We start from the raw sequence: 19,903 nt of genomic DNA on the forward strand, positions 1-19,903 counted from the left end.
TCTTTCCTGTGCTGTTCTGTTTGCTCTACTTGGAATGGTTGCACCTCCTTCGTGGTCCTAACTCCTCCTCATCCTTTAAGTTTTGGTCTAGACACATGGCACTTGGCACTTTGCCAGTGCTCTGAGTCTTAGTTCAGTGTCCCTCCTCTGTGCTCCCATAATTCCTTCCTGGATTAGCATATATTACATGGGATTTGTAATCACCTATTTCCTAGCCTTCGTCCTTCATTAGATTAAAAGCCTTGAGGTCAGTGACTGGGTCTCGTTCATGCCCATGCCCCTGTGCCTAACACATAGTGGATGCTCACTAGATAGTTATGGGATGAATGTGTTAGGGACACTGCTTCTTCTATTTCCTCCTCAGTAGCTGACCTAGAGTTCAACCATCTGCTGAGTGAGACATAAGATTTACCTCTTGTAGAGAGAGGTATATTTTATAAAAGCCTTCAAGCCCAAAGAAATAATATCTGAAGATGAAAGCCAGCTGGGTACAGTAGCTCACACCTTATTTAATCAGACAAGGTGTTGTGATTGTATGTATATATGTATGTATGCATGTAAGTCTATCTGTGTTAACAGTGTGCTTGAGGCTGAGGACGGCATATAGGCAGTCTGGTGGTTGCATGTGTGTGTGTGTTTCACACCTACATGCACACTTGTGTCCCCTCACGTCTTCAGGTCTGTCATGGAAGTGAGGAGGGGAGAAAGGGAGAGAATAAACTCTTAACAGAGTACCTGTTCTAAATCAGACACTTGATGATTTTTAGCTTGTTTAATCTTCACAACAACCCTGTAATGTAATTTTGCCATCCCAGTTTTACAGATGAAGAAACTGAGATTCCGGGATGTTATGTAATTTGCCAAAGGACATTGTGTTCAGTTGTGGTCCTGACAGTAGTGTTTCATTTATGTCTGCTCTGTCATTTCCTGATTGACCCCTAACTCAATGCTGAGGGTTTGGCATCCAGGACAGGGCACAGAAGAAAATCACTGATTAAGCCCAGTTCAAAGAAATGGTTAAACATTCGGGCTCGGGTCAGACTGATCAAATCCTACTTCTGCCCCTTTGTCATGTGGCCTTGGCATTAGGAAGGTGCCCTTTGTGTGTCAGTGCCTTTAAAAAAAAATACCACAAATTTACCTTCCAGTAAATTGTTAGGTCCAAACAACTTAATAAGTATTTATGTCCTAACAACTTGGCTATTTAAAAAGATAATGCACATAATTAGAAAAAAAAATTGTTTCTTGCTTAAATTACCAGTTACTTACTAATGGGATAGCTATGCCTATTGGGCACTGTACTACTTCCCCAGTTTTGGAATCAGATTGACCACTATCACACTGATACCCTATTCCATGCCGATTTTCAGGCTGAAAAATCCAGTTTGCAAAGATATTATGTCATTAGAAGGAATGTAGCGCCATCTACTGTAGAAATGGTGAACTACCATAAACTAACACAATAGTTCCCTTGGTGCCCGGTCTCGGCTCACTGCAACCTCCGCCTCCCAGGTTCAAGCGATTCTCCTGCTTCACCTCCCGAGTGGCTGGGATTACAGTCACCCGCCACCATAGCTGGCTAATTTCTTTTCTGTATTTTTAGTAGAGACGGGGATTTCACCATGTTGGCCAGGCTGGTCTCGAACTCCTGACCTCAAGTGATCCACCCGCCTTGGCCTCCCAAAGTGCTAGGATTACAGGCGTGAGCCCCCACACCTGGACTTTCCCTGATATTTTTCAGATATCATGTGGAATCTCTGTGAATCCATTGTGGAGACTTGGAACACCTTAGTGAACAGTTTGGGAATTGTGGTATTAGGGGCTAAGGTCAGTTGGGCAATTTACCTATCCTATCAGCACATGGCTGGTATACCTAGCTGATAGGATTTGTGAGGAGGTTTAAATGAGAAGGTTTTTATAAAGCCCCCACACATGGCACTTGGTGCTGTACATTAGAAACATCTGGAGGAGCTAATAAACCCACAGATGTCTGGAACTCCACCCACGGATTCAATGTAATTAGTTGAGGAGGGGCCCAGATAGGAGAGTTAGTTAAGAACCCCAGGAGATTTTAGTGTGCAGCAAGGTTGAGAATCACTGACCTACCACATAGTAAATAGGATATTAGGAAAATAAAAGTAATATTTTTATTATGGTTAGGCAGAATGAATGCAAACCCCATATTCAAAGGCCTGGGTTCTAGAACTTCTTTCCCATTTACTGGCTGTGCACTCTTGGGCAAGCCACTTACTGTCTCTTAACCTTTATTCTTCCATGTACAAGGAGGATAATCATTTGTGTCTCGTCTTAAGTCACAGGATTATGATGACATGTGAAATTATTGTAAAACTGTTTCCCCACCCCCCGAGACGGATTCTTGCTCTGTCCACCCAGGCTGGAGTGCAGTGGCCCGATCTCGGCTCACTGCAACCTCCACCTCCCGAGTTCAAGCAATTCTTCTGCCTCAGCCTCCTGAGTAGCTGGGATTACAGACGCCCGCCACCAAGTCAGGTTAATTTTTATATTTTTAGTAGAAACGGGGTTTCACCATGTTAGCCAGGCTGGTCTCGAACTCTTGACCTCATGATCTGCCCATTTTGACCTCCCAAAGTGCTGAGATTACAGGCGTGAGCCACCAAGCCCAGCTGAAACTGTTCTTTAAACTGGGTAGCACTATACCAATGTAAGGCAATGTTGAGGAGTAGATGCGGTGTCTTTCCTCAAACAGAGATCCAGAAAGGCTTCTGAAAACCCAAGACACTTGAAGACCATTGTCCTCTAGCAGTCTGAGCACCATGGAGAGACCCACAGCCGTGAAGACAGAAAGGGGTGGCCCGGTTCTGCCAGTGCCCCATTCCAGTGAATGAAGGCAAAGAGCCTGCCTGAGCAAGGAGTCACTGCAGTACTGGAGAGTTGAGTCCCAGAAGGGGGCAGTCTTGTCTCAGCACCCCCGACATGGATTCAAGTGCAGCCATCCAAGCCAATTTGCTTTGAAAAAGTTTACGTGACCGTTTACAGATTTAACTTATTTTTATTAGCCACTATACCATGGTACACAAAGTAATTACAAACTTAAGACTAAAATTAGGGCCATGTTGTAAAAACTAAAAAATTAAAGCTTTTTTTTTTTTTGAGATGGAGTCTTGCTCTGTCACCTAGGTTGGAGTGCAATGGCAGGATCTCGGCACACTGCAACCTCCGCCTCCTGAGTTCAAGCGATTCTCCTGCCTCAGCCTCCTGAGTAGCTGGGATTACAGCCGCGCCTGTCACCACACCCGGCTAATGTTTTTTTGTTTTTGTTTTTGTTCTTTTTTTAGAGGGAGTCTTGCTCTGTCGCCCAGGCTGGAGTGCAGTGGCGTGATCTCGGCTCACTGCAAGCTCCGCCTCCCGGGTTCACGCCATTCTCCTGCCTCAGCCTCCTGAGTAGCTGGGACTACAGGCACCCGCCACCATGCCCGGCTAATTGTTTGTATTTTTTAGTAGAGACAGGGTTTCACCGTGTTAGCCAGGATGGTCTGGATCTCCTGACCTCGTGATCCGCCTGCCTCGGCCTCCCAAAGTGCTGGGATTACAGGCGTGAGCCACCGCGCCCAGCCTAATTTTTGTATTTTTTTTTAGTAGAGACAGGGTTTCATCATATTGGTCAGGCTGGTCTCGAACTCCTGACCTCAGTTGATCCGCCCGCCTCGGCCTCCCAAAGTGCTGGGATTACAGGCGTGAGCCACTGCGCCTAGCCTAATGCTAATTTTTAATTTGCTTAAGGTTCTTTGGTAAGAGAGTTTAGCAAAAAAATTTCTCTAGATTTCTTCTTTTTAATCACATTTTGACTTTGATTATGACATCTGTATTCATACTAGGCTTATATTGCATCCATGCAAGTTAGGTGTGCACATGTAATGAAAACAATAACAATGAAATCGTTCCAATAGGAGATAAAACATTAGTTTTAGTGAATTAACAATAATACTTCATCCTTTCACTCTGAACACAGCCCGAGGTCAAGTGAAAGCAAGTCGCAGGCTGCCAGAGCTCATCTTTGCAGAATGTGTATGAAAATGCTCAGGGTGGCTGTTTGGCTTCAACTATCATGGTAATAATAGCTTTATGAAGCAACTGCTATGTGCCAGGTGTTTACTTAATATTAATAAACTGCTGTTCCTCATAGCATGTTAACAGACGTCACTATCATCCTCATTTTCCAGAGGAAGAAACAACCCAGAATGCCTGTCCATGGTCACATAGCTAATATGGAAGGAACTAAGGCTTTCAGCCAGGATTCTGTCTGCCAAGCTCATGGACATTCACCACATCACTCAGCTAGTCCCAATGACTTTGGCCAAGGGACTCTCTGGGGTCTACTCCAAAGCCTCAGGCGGGGCTATGGAGGAATATCTTTTCCCACAGCTTCCTGCTCCATCCCACATGATCTGCCCTACAGCATGATGAACCTGAGGTCCGGGGGTACCTGCCACCTACTCTCAGAGGTGGAATTAGAGCATGGCTGGAATTAGAATATGAATCCAAGGAATGGAGTAAGGGGCATAAGAGTTGGATTTCCAGCCTGTTTGTTGCTGGACTTAATGGGAACTATGTTTATAAACCATGTGGGCTCTTCCTGAATCTAGAAGAAAGGACAGCTGATGGGCCTATGTAGTTGCTGGGCCTCTGCACTCAACCAAGGCTTTCTGTGGCACCTGTGAAGAGGTTGTTGAAGATCCTGGATGGGATTTGTAATAATGCAACTCTTTATGGTCGGGCGCGGTGGCTCAGGCCTGTAATCCCAGCACTTTGGGAGGCTGAGGCGGGTGGATCACAAGGTCAGGAGTTCCAAGACTAGCATGGCCAATATGGTGAAACCACGTCTCTACTAAAAAGACAAAAATTAGCTGGGCGTGGTGGCAGGTGCCTGTAGTCCCACCGACTCGGGAGGCTGAGGCAGAAGAATCACTTGAACCTGGGAGGCGGAGGTTGCAGTGAGCCGAGATCGTGTCACTGCACTCCAGCCTCGGTGACAGAGCAAGACTCTGTCTCAAAATAATAATAATAATAATAATAATAACAATGCAACCCTTGATAAGCACCCTTTTCAATTAGTGTTGCCCTGCATCTTCTAAATCATCAACAGCAATTAGTAATACACATGGTACAAATTAAAGCTGTTCATCAAATTTTTCCTCCTCTCTGCCTTCTGGCCATTTGATAGGATTGTATTCCTTGGTCCATGTGATTGTATTCCCTGGTCACTTGTGATTGGGTGTGGCCATGGACTACAGTAGTTGTGGCCAATGGGATTAAGTGGAAGTGATGGTATTACTGCTGGCTGGGAGCATTTTATTGACTTTGTGAGACCTTCAGAGCTCTCTTCCCCTCTGCCACAGCTAATGGCACGGTTCCAGATAGTGATTGCTCCATCAGCCTGGGTTTTAGAGTAGCCCCATCTGACCCACAATGGACATGCAGAGTAAATGAGAAATAAATTTTTGTTATGTTATGCCAGTGAGAGTTAGGTTTTTGCTGTTCTTACTGCAACATAACCTAGGCTATCCAACTGGTAGAGTGGATTTACTAGCTACCTGGCACTGTGCTTTGAGTTAAGGCGGAGTAAATGAATCATTTAAGGAGCAGTAGGTGTAGTAGAAAGAGAATGGATTGGCCGGGCTCAGTGGCTCATGCCTGTAATCCCAGCACTTTGGGAGGCCAAGGCGGGTAGATCACCTGAGGTCAGGAGTTCCAGACCAGACTGGCCAACATGGTGAAACCCCATCTCTACTAAAAATACGAAAATTAGCTGGGTTGGGTGGTAGGTGCCTGTAATCCCAGCTACTCAGGAGGCCGAGGCAGGAGACTTACTTGAACCTGGGAGGCAGAGGTCGCAGTGAGCCGAGATGGCGCCATCACACTCCAGTCTAGGCAACAAGAGTGAAACTTCGTCTCAAAAAAAGAAAGAAAGAAAGAAAGAGAATGGAGTTTGGAGACAAGTAAATTAAAATTAAAAATTAAATAGCAGCTCTACCACTGGCTATATATGTATGATTTTAAGCGAATTTTATAACCACATCTATCAGAATGGTGAAAAAACAAATAAAAAAAAAAAACTGACCGTATCAAATGCTGAGAAGGGCACAGAGAACTGGAACTGGGGATGCAAAATAGTATGGCTAATTTGCAAAAACAATTTAGCACTTTCTTATGAAATTAAAGATACAACATAGCATATGCCCTATCAATCCTACTCTGATTTAACCAAGAGAAATGAAAACTTCATTGACATGAAAACCTGTATGTGAATGTCTATGGTGTTTTATTTATAATTGCCCAAAACTGAAAACACCCCAAGTGTCCTTGAACTGGTGCGTGGATAAACAGCCTGTGGTACGTCCATGTAATGAACCACCACTCAGCAATCAAAAGGAAGGCACTGTGGATGGAGAAAACAGTACGGGTGAACTGCAAATGCATTATGCTAAGTGAAAGCAGTCAGGCACAAAGAGCTCCATATTGTATGATTCCATTTATAGGACGATCTGGAAAAGAACAAATTATAGGAGCTCAGGGGTTGCCAAGGATTAGGGGTACTGGGTTGGGGGAAGGATGGCGGAACAGTTGATGACAAAGGAGGAGTGTAAAGTAATGGGAACTGTTCCATGTCTTGCTTGTGTCGGTGGTTATACAACTTTATATCGTCAAAATTCAGAACCACCAAAAAGTGAATTTTACTGTTTGTAAATAAAAAATTTTAAGGGAATTAAAAGCCAAACATAAAAGGCCACATATTGTTGGCCTTTTCATTTATATGAAAAGTCCGGAATAGACAAATCCATAGAGACAGAAAGTAGATTACTGGTTGCCAGGGGATGGAGGGAGGGAAGAATAGGGAGTGACTGTTAATTGGGTATAGGGTTTCTTTTTTTGGTGATGAGAATGTTCTGGAATTAGTGGTGATAGTGAATAAACTAAAATCCACTGAATTGTACACTTTAAATGGTGAATTTTATGGCATGTGAATTATAGCTGTTTTTGTAAGTGTATTTTATTATTATTATTATTTTTGAGATGGAGCCTCCCCATGTTACCCAGGCTGGTCTTGACCTCCTGGGCTCAAGTGATCTTCCCACCTTCAGCCTCCCAAAGTGCTGGGATTATAGGGGTGAGCCACCACGCCCAGCTGTATGTGAATTTTTAAAAAACAGCTGGGCATAGTGGCTGTAATCTCAGCACTTTGGGAGGCCAAGGTAGGTGGATCATTTGAGGTCAGGAGTTTGAGACTGGCCTGGCCAACATGGCGAAACCCCATCTCTACTAAAAATACAAAAATTAGCTGGGCATGGTGGTGTGTACCTGTAGTCCTAGCTACTTGGGAGGCTGAGGGATGAGAATCACTTGAACCTGCGAGATGGAGGTTGCAGTGAGCCAAGATCACACCACTCTACTCCAGCCTGGTTGACACAGAGAGACTTTTGTCTCAAAGAAACAAAAAACAGACCAGGCACAGTGGCTTATGCCTGTAATCCCAGCATTTTGGGAGGCTGAGGCAGGTGGATCACTTGAGGTCAGGAGCTCAAGACCAGCCTGACCAACATGGGTGAAACTCCATCTCTACAAAAAATACAAAAAAGTAGCCAGGCATGGTGGCGTACACCTGTAATCCCAGCTACTCGGGAGGCGAAGTCAGGAGAATCACTTGAACCTGGGAGGCAGAGGTTGCAGTGAGCTGGTATTATGCCGCTGTATTGCATATGCATATGCCACTGCATTATAGGGGTGAGCCACCACGCCCAGCTGTATGTGACACAGCCTGGGTGACAGAGCCAGACTCCATCTAAAAAAAAAAAAATTAAATAAATACAAAAATAAAAAATCTTTCTTGGCCAGTTTCCTCAGCTGTAAAATTAATATTCCTATTCCATAGGATCGTAGTTTGGGGTGGATGTAATGTGGTAAATTGTATACCACAGTGTTTATTGTGGATACATAGTGAATGGCTAGCTGTGTCCCAGGATTCCAGTGCTGGCTTAGTTGCTCTGTGTGGCCTTGGAAAACCACTTCACTTCACTGAGCCTCACGTTTCTGACTTGCAAAATGAAAGAGTTGGAATAGGTGAACTCTCACATCCCTCCCAATCTGGCAAGGACCTCTGTAGTACTCCTTGATGATGAAAACACTAAAAATTATGACTTGGCTGGTTGCAGTACCTGAAATCCCAGCACTTTGGGAGGCCGACGCAGGTGGATCATGGGGTCAGGAGTTCGAGACCAGCCTGGCCAACATGGTGAAATCCTGTCTCCCCTAAAAATACAAAAATTAGTTGGGCCTGGTGGTGGGCGCCTGTAATCTCAGCTACTCAGGAGGCTGAGGCAGGAGAATCGTATGAACCCGGGAGGCAGAGTTGCAGTGAGCCGAGATCGTGCCATTGCACTCCAGCCTGAGTGACAGAGCAAGACTCCATCTCAAAAAAAAAAAAAAAAAAAAAAAAGAATGACTTGTGTTTGTGCAGTTGTTGGCATGTTTCAAAGCACTTTTAAGTAACTTACTTTACTGATTACCTTACCTAGCATTTAATATCTTCTACTGCAATGACAATCTTCAGAAATAGAGGTGTAAATCACTAGGAAACTGAGGCCGAGATGTGACAGGGTCAGGGCCAGGGCAGGGGAAGCTGACACACTCGTGCAGAGGGGCCCTGCAGAGAGAGCTGCTGCAGAATCCTCCATCTGCTCATGAGGCCTTCTTCCTCCCACCCGCCAATGCCAGGATAGGTGCCAGGCCTGGCTCCCATGCCAGCACTTAGGGACACAGTGGCATAGTAGCTATGTATGCAGTGGGCTTGTCACACATAGCCCACCCCAGACCCTCCCCTGCTGGCTCAGGATGCTAGGGGCCACACGCGCCTGCTCTGTTGCAGGTCAGTGGCGACAGAAGCTTTCTAAACCTCTTACTAAATCTGCTGTCAGTCTGAGGAGAATTCTTTTTGATATTGTTGGCTAGAAATTAAACAGGACAGTATCTCACAGCATGTCAAGACAACAGGCCAGGTGCAGTGGCTCACGCCTGTAATCCCAGCCCTTTGGGAGGCCAAGGTAGGCAGATTGCTTGACCCCAGGAGTTCAAGACCAGCTTGGGCAACATAGTGAGACTGTGTCTCTACAAAAAAAAAAAAGTTTTTTAAATTGCTGGGAATGGTGGTGTGTCCCTGTAGCCCCAGCTACTTGTGAGACTGAGGTAGGAGGATCACTTGAGCCCAGGAGGTTGAGGCTGCAGTGAGCTGTGTTCGTGCCATTGCATGCCAGCCTGGGCAATAGAGGGAGGTTCTGTCTCAAAACAAAACAAAAACAAAAGCAAAAAAGACTGTAGATATGAAGTCCTTTTCTCTTTTTTCAGTGTATGCAGGGAGAGGAAGCCCTAGGGCATCCATTCTCCCTCTCTGTCTGTCTCACACACACACCCCACACCACACACACACACACACACACACACACACACACACACACACACACTTTTAGCCCTGCTTGGAGGGTAGGGTAGGATTATGTCAAGGGTTCCACAGCCCTGATGTGGGATACAGTGAAAGACCACATGGGACTTGTAATGGAAGGGTGACAAGGAGCAGTGAAGAGTGCTTCTTGTGCTTCCAACGAGATCTCACATGGCCTGGGGTCATCAGGCCCACCTCTGTACCTTCAAGGGGGTAGAGGTGTTGCCTGCCCTCCCCGCTTTACAGGTGGCTCTGGGCTGAGCTGCAGAGGCACCTGAGTGGGGCAGGGGATGGGGGAAGGCAGTGCTGTGGATACAGCTCCTGGCTGCAGGTAATTAATTAGATAGGGCTGGAGGCCTAGGGCGGGAGGGCCTGGGGATCAGCCAAGAGACCCAGGTGTCCAGGCAGGAAGCCCTGGGCACCCACTCACACTCACAGCCACCCTGAGGACTGAGGGGTGGAAACAGGAGCACAGGGAATTCCTCTCCAGGCATCGGCTCCTGGGAGTGAGTAGGTCAGGCAGGAGGGAGATAGAACAGCTGTGGGAACCAATAAGGTCTCAAGGCCTGGAAGTAGGGTGGGGAGGTGTCACTTCCAGATGTGCCCTTGGACGGATCAGGCAAGTGGGAGGCTATTCCTGGGGATGGAGGGAGGCTTGGGGGAGCGAGGTAGGCCTGTGACTACCTGCCATGTGGCTGAGACCCTACCCTTCTCCTCCCTTCCTTCCACATTGAGAAGGAAGCCCCAGTCTACCTCCCTGCCCCCTGCCCTCTGTTCTAAAACACAGCAGCCTGCTTGCACCCTATGACCTGCCAAGAGGCAGGGACTTAGGCTACAGGGAGGGAGGGTGGGGCTCATTTTGAACTTGGGGCCCAATTGCCCTCCTGAACATGGACCAGAACAACTTCTGACCCATTTGTACCCTTCGGACTGAAAATCACCCACAGCAGTACCTCCAGGCCAGGCAATGCAAGGACCAGGATGGGGGCCTGCCCTGGTGCCACACATGAGCACCAGCACCCTGCATCCCTCTGCTTTCAAGCCCTGGGCTGGAGGCAGGAGTGGGTTGGGGTGAAGGCCAGGGTTTGTTGTGGTTCTGATAATGTCAGGGCTTTTCAGGCAAGAGAAATGTGCAGTCTGCACATTGCTTACATTTTTCTTATGAGGCCAGGCTAGGAAATGGTTGAAAATGAAAGCAAGGGAGGGTGAGCACACTATCCTTAAAGACATACTCTTGGTGCCCCCTGTTACCCTGGGGGTGAGGGAAAGGGCGTCTTGGTGGGGATCCAGTGCAGAAGCAGCTGTGGGCATGGGTGGGAGGAATTGCCATGGTCTCGGCCTAGATGTTTCCTGGACCAGACGCCTCCACCACTGCATCGGCTCTTTATGACCTCAACTTCATCCTCACTGGAGATTGAAAAGCATGCATAGCTGGATGAAACACAGCCAGGCTTTCGGATTACAGTGGTCCCCCTTATCCTCAGAGCATACATTGCAAGACCTCCAGTGGATGCCTGAAACCTCAGATAGTATTGAACCCTACATATACTGTGTTATTTCCATCTGATATCCGGGACGGCTTCTAAGTGACTAAAACAGATAGCAATAGCGTGGATACGCTGAGCAAAGGGATGATTACACCTCCCTGGCAGGTGCAGTGGGATGGCGTGAGATTTCATCCCACTACTCAGAATGGCATACAATTTAATTTTTAAAAATTAAATTAAATGTTCTTTTTAGAGATAATGTCTCACTATGTTGCCCAGGCTGGTGTCGAACTCCTGGACTCAAGTGGTCCTCCTTCCTCAGCCTCCCAAAGTGCTGGGATTACCAGAGTGAACCACCATGCCCAGTAATGGCTTGCAACATAAAGCTTATGACTTTTCTTTTTTTTCTGAAATTTTCCATTTAATATTTTTTAATCTTAGTTGACCGTGGGTAACTGAACCTCAGAAAGTGAAACTGAGGATAAGTGGGGACTTCTGTATTTCAGCCCTAGAGGCAGGGGCTGCTGGGATGAGGAGGGGTGAGGGAGAAGAGTCATAGCACTGGTGCCTGGGTCCCTGTTTGCTCCCATGAACCCCCATCCCCTTGACATGGGTGGCTGGCAGGGGTGGGAAGACAGACCCAGGTTTGGGGCTCTGCCTCCTGCATGGCTCTTCCCAGCTGCACCTTCTCCACTGACTTCACCCAGCTCCTCAATGTCCGTCTGGCCAGGAGTCGGGGCAGCCCCTGGCAATCCACTTCTTTCTTTCCCCAAATCCCATCCTCTTCTGGCCTAAAACACCTCCAGTCACTTGTTTTTTTCTTCTGCCCTTCATTCTCTTTTCCACCCTTTTCTTTACCCCGGGGTCCGTAAGTGTTACCTTGGGGTCCCTAAATGTAGAATGGAGAGGAGGGACCCCTGGAAGTCAAAACAGACTCTCAGGAACTGAGGTTGTATAAGAGTTCCCTAGGGAACTTGGCTGCTCCCTCCTTTTCAGATGTGCACGGACCTTTGCTCTTCTGTCTCCTCTGAATGTCTGAATGGGAAGTTCCCAGTTACCCCTTCACTCCACCCAGTGAGGTTTCTCCCCATTGCTCCTGCTCTGGCAATGCTGAACACCCATCTGCTTCCTCTCCTCCTTCCCCCCACTCTCCCACGCTTGCTGGCGTCTCCATTCACAGTGACTGTGCCTCACCGGCCAGAAGCTGTTCTGTGGCTTCTGCACCAGCAGATTCTCTTCTTAACTGGTATTCTATACTGTGTCTGTGCTCTTCGGAACATGATTCCATTTTCTACCTGCTCTCTATTTTTTGCTTGAGAGTGTGTGTGTGTGTGTGTGTGTGTGTGTGTGTGTGTGTGTGTGCTGGAGTTTCTACAGGGTGTCCTTTCAAATAAACAGACACTGAGGTTCCAGAGTAGGACTGCTGGATTTGGGGTAGAAGAAAGCCTTTGTTTGGGCAATGCCCCTGAAGGTTTCATTTGGCTCCTGGTAGCTGGTATCAGCACAGGGTGGGCTCAAAGCTCAGGTAAAGTAGATTACACTGGCGAAAGGTCTGGGCCTGGGCAACAGGTGGACTGGCCTCTAGCTCTAGCTCAGAGACAATCACAGGATCCTCTCTCAAGCTTTCTGTGACTTGGTTTCCTCATCTGTCATGTGGAGATAATGTCACCTGCTGACCCACCCCCTAGGCTGTGGAGTGGAGAGAATGCTCCATCCAGAACGGCCTGCTCACTGCTCCCAGAAACCTCCCAGCTCACTCCCCTCCAGCACGCTGCCCATATTCCCTCCTCGGACTGTTCTCTCTAGGCCCTCTCCCTTCCTAAATCCTAGCTCTTCTTCAAACACAGTCCAATCCTTTCTCCTCTATAAAACCTTCCCTGACTACTCCAGTTGATAGTGTTGGGTTTCTTCTTTCAACTTCTATAACACTCAGAGTTGGCACTACTCAATGAGCATGTAATTCTTATGTGAGGATTTCTCAACCTCAGCACTATTGGCATTTTGAGCTAGATCATTCTTTGTTGTAGGGTGTCAGCCAGTGCATTGTAGGATGGTCAGCAGCACCATTAGATGCCAGTAGCACCCCTCCAGTTGTGACAACCAAAAATGTCTTCAGACACGGCCAAATAAATCCTGGGGGAAAAATGACCCCAGCTGAGAATCATTACTTTATATTGTTACTTAGCTATTTAGCTTTTTGTTTGTTTTTGAGATGGTGTCTCGCTCTGTCACCCAGGCTGGACTGCAATGGTGCAATCTTGGCTCACTGCAACCTCCACCTCCCGGGTTCAAGTGATTCTCCTGCCTCAGCCTCCTGAGTAGTTGGGACTACAGGCGCCTGCCACAGTGCCCAGCTAATTTTTTTTTTTTTTTTTAAATTTATAGTAGAGACAGGGTTTCACTATGTTGGCCAGGCTGGTCTCGAACTGCTAACCTCAAGTGATCTTCCCTCTTTGGCTTCCTAAAGTGTTGGAATTACAGGTGTGAGCCACCACACCCGGCCTGTTATTTAGCTTTTAATGTTTCATTTGCCTGGCCAGATTTCTTTGTATGCCCTCATGTGTCTAGCACACTATACATGTCATATGCCCCAAGATTATCTGTTAAACAAATCAGTATACTCTTTTCAAGCATTAAAAGTGCAAGTAGAAAATTAGCTGGGCATGGTGGTGCACACCTGTAGTCCTAGCAACTCAGGAGGCTGAGGCAGAGGCGACTGGCTGACCCCAGGAGTTTGAGGCTGCAGTGAGCTATGATCATGCCTCTGAACTCCATCCAGCCTCAGTGACAGAGCGAGGTCATATCTGAAAAGAAAAAAAAAAACAAAAGGCCAGGCATGGTGTCTCACACTTGTAATCCCAGCACTTTGGGAGGTCAAGCCAGGTGGATCACCTGAGGTAGGAAGTTTGAGACCAGCCTGACCAACATAGAGAAACCCTGTCTCTACTAAAAATAAAAAATTAGCCAGGTGTGGTGGCATATGCCTGTAATCCCAGCTACTTAGGAGGCTGAAGCAGGAGAATCACTTGAACCCGGGAAGCAGAGGTTGCGGTAAGCCAAGATCGTGCCATTACACTCCAGCCTGGGCAACAAGAGCAAAACTCTATTTAAAAAAAAAAGCAAGTAGAAGTTATCACAGCTACCTTAGGCCTAAGTGACACTACACGAGATGGAGACATTCATGTTTGTTTCTAAAACATTAGTTCACTGTCTTCCCACAATCAGATTGTGGGGAACAATTGTTAGCAAGGAATTTTGCTATGTCTACTGCAGAAATTCTGTTACAATAAGTGTAACATACAACAAAAACATTTCCAAGCTAAAACCCACTTATTTCAAGTGATATTTACTCAGATTGAACTCTGAATCACAAAATAATTAGAACTATCCTTGGAAGGCCACTGCAATGGGCTATGATTTGTTTTAGATTCTCTGCTGATGTGTTAGGTTCAGTACACTGGAAGAGGAGAGTTAGTAAGAAGGTATTTAAAAGAGTGATTAGTGTGTCTACCTGCCCAGGAAATCTCTCTTGTTTTCTCTCTGGGTTGGGCTATCTCCCTCCTTTTGACCATAAGAGACCTTTGTGCCCTCTTTTGGCACTGCCTAGGCAGTAGAAGTTGTTAGAAAAGACTCAAGAGTTGGAGTAAACAGGCCGGGGGTCTTACCCGGCCTCCACCAATCATCGTTGTCTGACTGTGGAAAAGCTCCTTAAGCTTCCTGAGCTTCAGTTTCCTTGCCTGAGAAATAGACATAAATAATGAAATGCAGTGAGGATTAATGAGGAAAGTATGCCAAGTGCCTCTCCTCGTGTCTGGCACATACATACTCAATTGACATTGGTCTTCTTTCTACCATTAGTGTTGGTCTCATAGCTATCCTTGCTTTTTCCATCCCCCTCATTCTTTGCACTCCTCTAACACCTAGCACAGTGCCTTGCCCATAGTGGGAGCTCTATACAGGAGCATTTTTGATAAAAGGACTCAGCTCTTGACTCCAGGAAGTCTGGAAGGTGAGGGAATGTAGACAGACTAGCACTTGGACTGACCTGACCATCACCCTCTCAATCTTGTAGCCCATGTTAATTTTTTTTTTTTGACAGACAGGATCTCACTCTGTCGCCCAGGCTGGAGTGCAGTGGTGCAGTCTCAGCTCACTGCAGCCTCAACCTCCTAGGTTCAAGTGATCCTGCTGCCTCAGGCTCCTGAGTAGCTAGAACCACAGGGTGTGACACCATGCCCAGCAAATTTTCGTATTTTTTTGTAGAGATGGGGTTTTGCTATGTTGCCCAGGCTGGTCTTGAACTCCTGAGCTCAAGTGATCCTCCCACCTTGGCCTCCCACGGTGCTGGGATTACAGGTTTGAGCCACCATGCCCGGCCAGGATTCTAATCCTATAAGTATATTTGACTCATATATTTTTTTTCCAGCTGGAAAGAACTTTCTACATTATTTAATCCAATAATCTCATTTCTCAGATTAGGAAACTGAGACCCAGTGAGGATACATAGCTCCTTCATGTACAAAAGATTAAAACAGTCTATTGTCCTCATGCCTTTAGAAGATTAAATAGTTTGCTTTAGTTCCAATTTTTTGTTATTGTTTTTGTTTTGTTTCAGAGTCTCGCTCTGTCACCCAGGCTGGAGTGCAGTGGTACCATCTTGGCTCACTGCTGCCTCCGCTTCCCATGTTCAAGCAATCCTCCACCTTAGCCTCCTGAGTAGCTATGATTACAGGTGTGCGCCACCATGCCTGGCTAAGTTTTGTATTTTTAGTAGAGATGGGGTTTAACCATGTTGGCCAGGCTGGTTTCGAATTCCTGACCTCATGTGATTCGCTTGCCTTGGCCTCCCAAAGAACTGGGATTACAGGCGTGAGCCACTGCACCTGGTTTAGTTCTAGTTTTGTCTAGTAGTTCCTCTAGACCAGAACCTCTCAGTCTCAGCACTATTGATGTTTGGGGACAAATAATTATTTATTGTGAAGAGTCATTGTAGGATATTTAGCAGCATCCCTGGCCTCTACCCACTAGATGCCATGAATACACCCTTTCTCCCCTTAGTCATAACAATAAACAATGCCTGTAAACATTGCCAAATGTCCCACAGAGAACTACTGGCTTAGACATTACTGTAGGTAAAATCCCTTCATATGAAATGCGGAGGCCCTCAGGTTATTCCATCACAACATGATTGCTTTAATGAATAGTTTGCTAGCAAATCTCATTTGTAGCCAACGAGCTCTGGAGATAAGGCAGAGCTGTTCTGTATTGCATGCTGGGTCTCAGCTACTACTTGAGTACTCTCATTATGTATGTGTGTTCATTTATGTGTTATATTCTGCCTACCTCCAGGAGCTTTTAAAGTGGTCCCAAAGCATTTCTTTCTCAGAACATCTGGCCCTGTCTGTGTGTTGCCTGGGTGTCTGGGCTGTGTGGAGGGGTGTCCTTCGCTGCCAGAGCCCTTCCCACATTGTCTTCTAGTTGCCTACCTGTCTCCCAGCCCCCTGGACTTTAAGGCCCATGACAGTAAAAACAATGACCATCTTGCTCAGCATTATACTCCCAGCATCTAGATGGCACATGAGAGGTACCCAATAAACATTTGTTGAATGGCTATATAATAGAAATTATATATTGTATTTAGCCCGGGGGTCAAAAGTATACAAGTTAGCTACAGCTTACTTAGTTTACAATAATTGTTGCTTGTGTTTATTAAGAGCCTACTATGTACCAAGAACTTTACATGTGTTATCTTGTTAATCACGAAACAACCTTATAGACAGTATTAGCCCCATTTGAAAGATGGGAAACTGTGGCTCAGAGAGAGTTTATGACTTGGGTAATTACATAGTAACCCAGATTTGGACCAAGGCCCACCTAACTGCAGAATCCAGCCCTAGTCTGCTTTGATATATGAGGGGTCTTCAAAAAGTTCATGGAAAATGCATATTATGAAAAAATCTATGCCTGGACTTCAATTTTTTTTGCACCAAAATACACTCATACTAACTTTTTATAATGTGTCTGAACAGGATCTAGTTTGAGGCACTAAAAAGGGTAAGACATCAGTTTGAAAAGCACTCCTATCAAAGCAAAGGAATTCTGCTAAAATTGAAGCAAGAACGAACAATAAATATATGATGAAGTTTAGGTGGAAGAATGATGAAATTACTGATGCTTTATAAAAAGTTTATGGGGACAATGTCCCAGCGAAATCAGCAGTTTACAAATGGATAAATTGTTTTAAGAAGGGTTAAGATGTTGAAGATGAAACCCAAAGCAGCAGACCATCTACATCAATTTGCAAAGAAAAAATTAATCTTGTTTGTGCCACAACTGAAGAGGCTGATGATTAATAGCAAAAACAGTAGCCAACATCATGGACATCTCAATTGATTCAGTTTACACAATTCTGACTGAAAAAAAATTAAAATTGAGCAAACTTTCCATTCAATGGGTGCCAAAACTGTTCCCCAATGGCAGGTAAGGAATGTGGAAAATCTATTTTTCTCCCATCTAAGTTGAAGTCTGTTGACTAGGCAAAGGGAGATGGATAGTATCTTCCACCTGTCTTGCCCTAGCTTGGGAGGTCTGGCCCAAAGCAGTCACAGAGAAGAGCAGAGCTTTTAATGGAAATTTTAAAACTATGGGATCAAGATGCTGAAGTATTTCTTTGAAGACTTGTAACAACAGATGAAACATAGCTTTCCCATTACAATCCTGAAGACAAAGCACAATCACAGCAATGGCTACTAAGAGGGGGAAGTGGGTCCAGTCACAGCAAAAGTGGACTGGTCAAGAGCAAAGGTCGTGGCAACAGTTAATTGAGATGCACAAGGCATTTTTCTTGCTGACTTTCTGAAGGGCCAAAGAATGATAACATCTGTTTATTGTGAGAGTGTTTTGAGAAAGTCAGCCAAACATTTAGCAGAAAAATGCCTGGGAGAAAGCTTCAACAGAGAGGGCCCTTCTCCATCACAGTGCTCTTGCTCACTCCTCTCGTCAAATAAGGGAAATTTTTCGAGTGTTAATGGGAAATCATTAGGCATCCACCTTACAGTCCTAATTTGGCTCCTTCTGACTTGGTTTTGTTTCCTAATCTCAACAAAAATCTTGGCTGGGCGCAGTAGCTCACGCCTTTAATCCTAGCACTTTGGGAGGCTGAGGCGGGTGGATTGCCTGAGGTCAGGAGTTCTCGACTAGCCTGGCCAACATGGCAAAACCCTGTCTCTACTAAAAGTACAAAACTAGCTGGGCATTGTGGCCCACACCCGTAATTCCAGCTACTCGGAAGGCTGAGGCACGAAAATCTCTTGAACCCGGGAGGTGGGGGTTGCAGTGAGCCAAAATTGCACCATTGCTCTCCAGCCTGCCTGGGTGACAGAGTGAGACTCTGTCTCAAAAAAAAAAAAAAAAAAAAAAAGAAAAGAAAAAACAATCTTTAAAGGGCTCCCATTTTTTTCAGTTAATAATGTAAAAAAGACTGCATTGACATGCTTAAATTCCAAAGACTTTAAGTTCTTTAAAGGATGGACTAAATGGCTGGTATCATGGCTTACAAATATGTCTTGAATTTGATGGAGCTTATGCTGAAAAAAAGTTTATTTTTCCTTCTTATCTTTTAATTCCATTTTTCCATGAATTTTTGTTTGTTTGTTTGAGACAGTCTTGCTCTGTCGCCCCCTTTTTCAGTACATTGCCTTTGTGTGACAATTGTTCATTGTGTTATAATGCATTTAATTATGTTACAGTTATCGTTCATGTCATTCTTACTGTCCTGGTAACTTTATTTGGATTTGGGTTTTCTCTGCAGTTTAACATGTATACCGACACTCCTTTAAAGTTTAGGCTATAGCTAGTTCTAAGTTTCATCTGTTGAGTAATTGATCGGTTTTGACTAGTTTCTCCTTCAGAGTCTTTTTAAACACATATGGCTACCTTATCTACGTACTTCCAAACAGAAACCTTTGGCTTTATGGTAGTCTTTTTTAAATGGTGAGTCCAAAATCAATTTCTTGGGCCCCTCACCAAAAAAGGAGACAGAATACAAAGTACCAGAGGACACTGAATATAATCAATTAATTAATTTTAGTTTTTTGGTGTTGTTGAGACAGTCTCACTCTGTCATCCAGGCTGGAGTGCAGTGACCCGATCTCACTTCACTGCAAACCTCGGCCTCCTGGGTTCAAGCTATTCTCATGCCTCAGCCTCCTGAGTAGCTGGGACTACAGGCATGCATCAACATGCTTGGCTTTTTTTTTTTTTGAGACAGAGTCTCATTCTGTCGCCAGGCTGGAGTGCAGTGTGCAATCTCGGCTCACTGCAACCTCCGCCTCCCGGGTTCAAGTGATTCTCCTGCCTCAGCCTCCCGAGTAGCTGGGACTACAGGCGCGCACCACCACACCCAGCTAATTTTTGTGTTTTTAGTAGAAACAAGGTTTCACCATGTTAGCCAGGATGGTCTCTGTTAAGTGATGGTCAGGAGGTCTCTTGACCTCGTGATCCATCCACCTCAGCCTCCCAAAGTGCTGAGATTACAGGCCTGAGCCACCGCGCCCAGCCTAATTTTTTGTTTTTTAATAAAGATGGAGTTTCGCTATGTTGGCCAGGCTGATCTGGAACTCCTGACCTCAGGTGATCTGACCGCCTCAGCCTCCCAAAGTGTTGGGATTACAGGCGTGAGCCACTGCGGCCAACCTAAATTTTAAAAAACCAAAAAAAAAAAAAAAATCCTGATTCTGGGGAGTGGGTATGTGCATAGGAAGAGGCACGATGAAGGATAAAGTCCAAGATCTTACAGTTGCATAAATTCAGCTTCCTTTGTGAAATAGTTGCTGAAAGTCTGACCCCAATACATCTTAGCACGCCTCAATCACGCAGTGTTTACCATTTGTTCCCTCAGACTTGTCAGACTTTTTTAAAAGTCCAGATGCTTCCCGACTTAAAG

This window comes from Rhinopithecus roxellana, chromosome 6 (assembly GCF_007565055.1).
Source record: "Rhinopithecus roxellana isolate Shanxi Qingling chromosome 6, ASM756505v1, whole genome shotgun sequence".
Classification (NCBI taxonomy): Eukaryota; Metazoa; Chordata; class Mammalia; order Primates; family Cercopithecidae; genus Rhinopithecus; species Rhinopithecus roxellana.